Source organism: Anser anser (genome assembly GCF_964211835.1).
Source record: "Anser anser genome assembly, chromosome: 2".
NCBI lineage: Eukaryota > Metazoa > Chordata > Aves > Anseriformes > Anatidae > Anser > Anser anser.
This window is the reverse complement of record NC_139721.1, coordinates 84627123-84635668: the sequence shown is the minus strand read 5'-3', so window position 1 is coordinate 84635668 and position 8546 is coordinate 84627123. Positions and strand designations below refer to the sequence as shown.

The 8546-nt window shown below is 37.3% G+C and overlaps 1 long non-coding RNA gene across 1 annotated transcript in view; it reads left to right on the top strand.

Moving 5' to 3' along the window:
• Window positions 1–369: 369 nt before the first annotated feature.
• LOC310895430 overlaps window positions 370–8546 on the top strand; it is a 40493-nt gene continuing 32316 nt past the window's right edge. The window contains exon 1 of the long non-coding RNA XR_014580682.1: window positions 370–590. This is a non-coding gene — a long non-coding RNA (uncharacterized lncRNA). The remainder of the gene's footprint in view (window positions 591–8546) is intronic.

Sequence of the window (8546 nt, the reverse complement as noted above, 5' to 3'; positions counted from 1 at the left end):
TAAATACTTCCTTGGACATTTATTACAGAATGTTAATAAAATGAGAAGCCAAATACTGAGCAACCTTTGGGGTTAGATTTTAACTGGCTTAAGGATTTTACTATTCTCAAAAAATAAAAATAAAAAATGAGGACCTCATCTTGCCTCACTTGGAATTAATGAGCATTTTTCCATTTGATTTAAATTTGACAAAGGAATCCAGAATTTACTGAAGTGTCCTAACTGGTGATCTCAGCCTGACTCCACCAGGCAGCACAATTCACACACATCACCCCTGCCTCAGGGGAGTCTCTCATGCCATGATCATCTGTAGTTAGAAATATGCCTATGACTGTACATGCATATGACTTAAGCTTAGGGGTAGAAAGGAAGAGACTGGTGACTACACTACTGATCGGACAAAAGGAAGTGTGAGGTCCCAAAATAAATGTTTAACCTCCATCACTAAGAAGAATTAATCATTCTCTGTGAAGAAACTATTTTTATGATGTCATTTCCCTTAATGTCATCTCTTTTACAGAAAGAAGAGTCAGCCATCATACTTGTGAAAATGGTATTACTGGGATTGCTAAATGATACTAATGCCAGAGGTAATTCATCATTAATTCTCTTGTGAACACCTGTGTCTTTGGAACAATTGATTCAAGAGGCTGGTTTCACAAATTACAAAATATCTACTAATATGAGTTTCCTATATTAGCAAATGCAACTAAGTGCCTAAAAGCTTTATGGCTATCACTACAAAGATATTTAAAGCAGCTCACATTTATTTCATTGCACAGTTGTGATTGGCTTTCTTTTCTGGTAGTTCAAGTGGATTTTCAAAAAGGCTATGTCATGTCTTTGTCTGGGATAGAGTTAGTTTTCTTTGCAGACGCTTGTATGATGGCTGTGTTTTGGATTTTTGGTGAAAATAGTGGTGATGACATAGTGATGTTTTAGTTGTCTCAGAGCAGAGCTCATACAGAGGCAAGGCCTTTTCAGCTCCTCATACTGCTCTGCCAGGAGGAAACTGGGGGTGCACCAGGAGCTGGGAGGGGACACTGCTGAGACAGCTGGCCCAGGCTGGCCAAAGGGATGTCTCATGCCATGTGGCATCATGCTCAGCAATAACAGCCGGGGTAAAGGAGGAATGGGTGACATTCAGAGTGATGGCATTTGTCTTCCCAATGTGATAAGCCCTGCTTTTCTGGATGTGGCTGAACACTGGCTTGCTGATGGGAAGTGAATGAATTCCCTGTTTTGCTTTGCTTGTGCGTGCAGCTTTTGCTTTATCTAGTAAGCTGCCTTTATCTCAACCCATGAGTTCTCACATTTTTACCTTTCTGATGCTCTCCCCCTTCCTACCTGGGGAGAATGAGTAAGCGGTTGGGTGGTGCTGAGCTGCCTGATGGGGCTAAGCCACAACAGGCTATCATTACTTCAGACATTTGCATTAATCTTATGTACAAGAAAGCACATATGAGTTTCACCCATTTAATGAATATTTCTGTATTTATACCATGGTTCCATTGTTTATGGCTATTTTTTTTTTATTGAAGAAATAGGCTTAGCACCCACAGAAAGAAAGCTATTTCTAAAAAATATGTATGTTGTTGATAGTGACCTGTTATGTACTATCATACGTTCTAGTTTATTCTCATTTCTTTGTTCCTGCTTTTAATAACTAGCATAAGCAAACATTTGCTTCCTTAGGGTTTAACCCGTCTTACCAATCAATGACCTGATCTTTGTTTGATGTAATCTGCCTATAGAATGAACTTTTTAATTGAACCTACTTACAGTGACAAACAGAATATATCCGGTGGTTGCTATTTGGAAGTAATATTTACTCTAAAGCTGTCATGGTAATTTTTATTTGAATTGTTCCTAGGAATTGAGTATGTTCTTTATCGTCAAAAGCAGTGAAATCTTGCACTATTTTGCTTCATTGATTGTACTGAAATTTAGCAATAGTATTGTAGCAGTAATGAGTGCTTAAACTCCCTGCTTCAGCCTCCGTTGCCATTTCAGAGCACCTTGGAAATTGGTGGCAGCACCTACAAGGCATACAGTGATAGATTTCCATAGGCATGCAAGAACGGATCTGAAGGGATCTGAATTAACTAGTGAAAAAGCCATTACGCACTGCTTTTGTGCATAACCATATGCTCCATTTACCTGCTTTTTCAACGAGCACCATCTCCAGCCTGACTTGTCACTTACAGAGTTCTGCAAAGACACAGCTGAGCACAAGGTTTTGTTTTTACTAAGAGGTGACATTGACTAGAGGCAGAAATGTTCTCTGTGGCAGGGTAAGGCATAGGAAGACAGTGCTATATTACCTCTCAGCAAAAATAGAAGTGTAAGTGAGTGAAAAATGGGAATGGCAAGTGCTCAGAAACACATGTTCTGGGATGGTGAAGACAGGAATGACAGTGAAAAAAAATAATTCACCTGATACCACAGGCTGCTGCTAGAAGGATAAATACTGCCTAGTGAAATGCTAGTCAGGGAACTGCTTGGTTTTAGCTAGCCATGTACTCATTTGTAATGGATCTATCTGATTATACTAACTGAATGTCAGAGTCACAGAATAGTCTGGATTGGAAGGAACTTCAGAGATCATCTAGTTCCAATACTTCCAGGGATGGGGCATTCACAACTTCTCTGGGCAACCTCTTCCATGACTCTCACAGTAAAGAATTTCTTCCTAATGTCTAATCTAAATCTACCCTCTTTTAGTTTAAAACCATTATCTCCTGTCCTATCACTACACTCCCTGACAAAGAGTCCCTCCCCAGCTTTCCTGCAGGCCCCCTTTAGGTACTGGAAGGCCGCTATAAGGTCTCCCTGGAGCCTTCTCTTCTCCAAGCTGAACAACCCCAACTCCCTCAGCCTGTCTTTGTAGGAGAGGTGCTCCAGCCCTTTGATCATGTTCATGGCCCTTGGCTGGACTCTCTCTAACAGTTCTGTTTTATGTTGGGAGTGCCAGAATTGAATGCAGTGCTTCAGGTGGGGTCTCGCAAGAGTAGAGTAGAATCACCTCCCTTGACCTGCTGGCCTTGCTTCCTTTGGTGCAGGATCTTGCACTTAGTCTGGTTGAACTTCATGAGGTTGGCATGGGCCCACCCCTCAAGACTGTCTTGACTGTTCCTCCATATGGCTTCCCTTCCCTCCAGCATGTTGACTGTACCATACAGCTTGGTGTTGCCCACAAATTTGCTGAGGGTGCACTCAATCCTACTGTCCATGTCATTGATAACGATGTTAAATATTTCCAATACTGACCCTGAGGAACACCACTCATCACTGGTCTCATGGAGCCATTGATTGCAACTCTTCTGGGTGTGACCATCCAGTCAATTCCTTACCCACTGAGTGGTCCATCTGTTGAATCCATGTCCCTACAATTTGGAGACAAGGACATTGTGTAGGACGGTGTCAAATGCTTTGTACAAGTTCAGGTAGATGACATCAATTGCTCAAATTTACATATAATTTTAGTTATGGGTGGAAATCACCTTTGATATTTCAGCTGATGGAACCTACAGCCTTTTTTTTTAAATAAAAATTTCACAAGATGAATAATCAGAATTGGCACAGCCTCAGCATTAGATTTAGCCTTTTTTAGGAACTTTGCAACCTTAGCTTAAAACTGATGTTTGTCATTTTCTACTACTTGTAATTACTGTATACTGGAATAGGGAAGATGCCTAGATTTTAAGATCAGCCTTCATAAATAGTTTGTTCCAATTCTTTGTCTTACGTTAACTTAAAACTCTAACAAATGTACTTCCAGTGAGATAGTTGTAGCGTTTAACAGGCCTGCCTTGACTCTACTCGCTGTCTGAACTGCAACTCACTTTTTACTTGTCTTTGCTTCTTTTCTCCTCTGTGTTCCCTTTTTATCACATTGCCATTATTTGTTCTTTTCCTCTATTTCTCCATTTAACTTAAACATTTAACCTAAGTGTTTTATCAAACATTTCTTTTTTTTTTTTTTTTTCCTCAGCTTAATCCATCACTGTTGTGTCTGGTGCTCTCTTCTGCATTCTTGGAGCATCAGTCTTTCATGCTGGACCCACTACTCTCTATTTTATGTTCTTTATTTTTTGTGCTCACCCTTCTTGGATTTATTTTGTTTTAAAATACTAAAATATTATATTGACCCCTATATCCATCACAGTAGCCAGGTGGAAAAACTGATTCTTCCCTTTCCATACTCTCCCTTTCTGCTGTCTAACAGAAAATAATAGTGTTGGCATTTTTTTTATTTTTATTTCTTTTACACTTCAGGGGCAGAAACAGGAAGATTTTGGGGGGTTGTTTGTTAGTTTGTTTTGTCTCTTCTTTGTCCTGCTAGTGTCAGGTGAAGAAAAGAATGGAAAATGGGTTATACAACGTGGAGAAAGAAAATGAATAGCACTGAAGCAATTTCTAGGGAGCTGACAAGCAACCTTTCTGTACGTGTTGACTAGCAGAAGTAATTGCAAGCCATTTGGGCCATGAATTGCTCCTTGACTCTTTCTTTTGAAGCTGCTTTCAGCTCTTGTTGACATTCATCTTACCATTACAAACCTGCATCTCTTCTCTGAGGTCGGAAGAAGCAATTGAGGAAGCTGGTGCTTTTTTTCACGTCTCTTGCTCTACTTTTGCTATTGCTCTGGCAACTACTATTGTTCACAGTAGGAAAGGGTAGAAGCAGTTTATTTAGAAGCACTTTATTATTTTCTAAACATCAGGAAATAGAAATAAACCTGAACCTCATGGTGAGCTTTCCCCTTGGATTAATTTGATCTAAAGCTTTCCTTGAACACAACTTTAGATGGATACTGGAAAAAAAGAAAAAACAACTATACCTATCTCAGACATACCATCTAACTAGATATTCTTTAAGCAGAAACAACTGAAGTTCTTTTATCATGTAAAAAATTACAATAGGTTTGAAGGAAAATGCAGCTGTTTTTGTTTGTATGCACTCTGGAACTAAAATAACTAAATACTATTGTCACATTGCCTAAAATGGGTCATGATTTGTACACTTCGGCTGATTTTGCCCAAAGCAGCAGTGTATTTGGCAGTACGTAAAAACATCTCTGTATGTATCTGACCTCTAGCAAGTGTTATGTAGCTTACCCAAATGACTGATTGATTGCTTATTACTCAGTCATTTGAACTTAATAGAAGTCTGCTATTTTCTTTGCACTTTAGCTGATGTGTCGTATATCTTAAAAACAAGATTGCCTATGTATTTGGACTGTCTTGTTTTATTTTTCTATTTGTTTTTCAACAATCTGTGATTTAAAATCCCAGTTGAGGCCCTTGATTTTTAGAAGGGCAAAGTTCACCGTATAGAACTTTCTCTGTTTACCTATCATCTTCTACGTTATGCTGTGCATAAAAAGATCTTGTGTGTATGCATTGCATTTCCACAGTCTGTTAATAAATTTAAGAATAATTGTTATGTATGTAGCTCTAGAAATATACTGTAGGGATGACACTAAGCTTTTTTTCTTGTATATATCAGGCTGATCCAAAACAGAATATGAAATAATTGGGAGCTAAGTTGTCTTAGCACCTTTAAAATCCATGCTGTGCCTGAATGCTTTGTGCAATGTGTCTTATTGCTTTCCTGTAGATATGTATATAAACCATAAGAAAATGTATACATTTGCCCTGCAGTCAGAGAGGTTTGTATGTTCTCATTGTGTTGTTTTAGTCCACCATACCAAACGTAATTTTGAGCATTTTTGTTTAAGTTATTTTATTTTTGGGGATCAATGTTTTATTCAGATATGAACATGTATTATCATTAAAAATATATATATATTAGACAGCTATTAAAATGATTTATTTGTGAGTGCTGATATGTATATTTGACAGTCAGGCCTGATGCTGCAGATGTTGATTTCCAGAATGAAATGTTCTCTAGTATAATTGCTATAGTACGGTGTCTTTCTACCAATTATCTTGGTACAGATAAACAAAATTGTTGACAGTACAAGCTTCTTTCCTAAGATACTGAATTTGTAAGTTAAAGAGGTGCAGTCGATTGGAAGCAAGTTGATATATACACAGCACTGCAAGTACTTGTATTATAAATGCAAGAAGAAATGATTACCTTTTAATGAGTTCATCTCACTTGGCCTATGATTTCATGCTTTGATTAGCTTGTTAAGATAAAAAGGTTACACAGGTAGATTTTGGACACTATATGTTATTTAAGATGGCTGCAGAACAGGCACTCATTTTGCTGTGTGAGAAATGACTAAATGTAATGACTAAAATGAGGAGGTTTTTTAATTCTCCACAAAACCACTGCATACTGTTGGTAATTTGATGAAAGAGTTCTTCATCTCTGCCTCTTCCATTGAAATGAACAGTATGCGACATATTTAATCTTATCTTTTAATGTCTGGTTATAATCTGGTTGTAACTGAAATGTTAATTCAGAGCAGTAACCAACAGTAAGAAGTCATTTGTGAAGGAAGCATAGGGAGGAGTTCAGGTTACTGCGGTGACCTAATTATATTTCCATTTTCAAGAAACAGATTGTTTTAATTTAATTGAGCCTTGTGTGATTTATAAGCCTTGCATGCAGTCTTTAATGCTCCTTACATCTGACTCTAATGTCCCTGAATTCTTTGTTCTGATGTTCAATCACATGTTGACAAATGCGTCTTCTGTCAATTTGTGTCCCTGTTATGCACTTGCACTCTAAAACTAAGCTCTAAGGCTGTGTCTGTATTAATAAATTAAATATTCTGAGGTACTAGAATGTGATTAAACCGGTAACTATAATAGACTGGTAAACCAAACCTTGGCACAGTTTTGGTATATATTAATTACTGTCCTGCTGAAGAATATCTTGGCCTAGGCAAAGAGCTAGACTGTCCCTGGGGCCAATCTGAAGTGTTGCAATGGACAGCTTGCGTTTGATCACCCTTTTGTGGAAGTCGGGGGAGCACAGATGCAGGACATTTTCTACGGGGCACGTCTGTCTCTAGAGTAGTCATGACTTTATCCTCTCCAGTATTCCCCTGTCTTACATTCATCACTCCACTATGGATCCAGGCTCTAGGAGGCCCACAGGTGGGAATGGATGGATGATATTGGCATACAAAAAAAATTAAAAGGTTATAAAGATACTAGGACATTATCATGCTGGATCCATCTCCTAGTGGTTTTCTTTCATGAGGGATTATTGAAGGTTTAGTAATTCCAGCTTTCAAAATCTTGAACCCTAAGAAGATTCTGAAGGATTGACCAGAGGCTTTTTGTCTCTGCACTTTCCTCTGATTTGGGATCCTTACGCTTCCATTCATGTGACCTAGTTTCTTTTCAGAGTTCAGAATAGCTGTGTTTTTGTTTGTTTGTTTGTTTGTTTTATTTTTGTTTAGTTGCCTGTTTTTGTTTTTGAGAGCTTATTGAATTGTTTGCCCTTAGAGTTGCAACTCTTTCTTCTTTTCTTGGCAAGGGGCAAAAGGAAAATTGTCAGTTATCACAGTGTGATTTCTCATTACAAACAACTAGAACAGTATGAAGAAATTAACTTTTAAGATAACAAAGCAGAGTTGTGTACTTAGCATCTATAACACTTTCAAATATGCCGAAGTATCAGCTCTTGCCCAGTAAATATTTTGCTTTCAAAACTTTCAGTAATAGATACATCAATTATGAAGCAATCTTAAGAAACTAGCCAGAATTTGCTGGTAATGAACATATTTAACAAGTTAGCTGCTCTCACAGGATATGAAAGATGATTTGATTGTGGAAATGCTGTGGTTCTACTATATATGAAGCTGAATAAGATTCAGAGATGTCAAATTGGGAAATTCAAGAACCCAATTTAATTTGGAGGCTGGTTCTTGGGAGAATCTTTATCTGTTCCTTTGTCAAGAAGAGTGCTGCAGAGCAACTTTTTTATGTTTCATTGTTTTTAGTTTATTTGTATTTTCTCTTGTTTACCTTTGTGTATCTTCTGTGTCAAGAAACCCCACTAGACACTGCAATTTAGATTTCCTTACTATAATTAAAAAAAAATACCTTAATAATAAAATAACTGTTGACTGACAGTGCACCTTACCTAAGTTGGAAAGAAAAAAAAACAAGAAAAAAAAGAAAAAAAGAAAAAAAGAAAAAAAATATTTATAAACCAGCTTGCTCTCTTATGGGGCGCAGTATGGATAACATTTACAATTTAAGTATTGCAAATATATGAAATCTATAATTTAGAAGGTGCTAAAAATGAAACATCAGTTGAAAACAAATTTTGCAGAATATAAGCATTTTATTGTGAACATATCTTTTGGTGGGTTGTAATAATTTATTCTCCAATTTTCTTTTACTCTGCTGTCCACATTGTATTGCAATATTACTTGAGCTATAGTAATTTAGAACTGCAAGTGCTATATTTATTTTCCACAGAAAAAGAAATCTCAGTATCTCTCCTCTCTAGTATCCTTTTATGAGCCTTATACATACCAATAATGTAGAGTCACAAAACATTCTTTTTTAGTGTAGGACTTTTTAGTGTAGGTCTCCAAGAATGACATTTCAGTAAT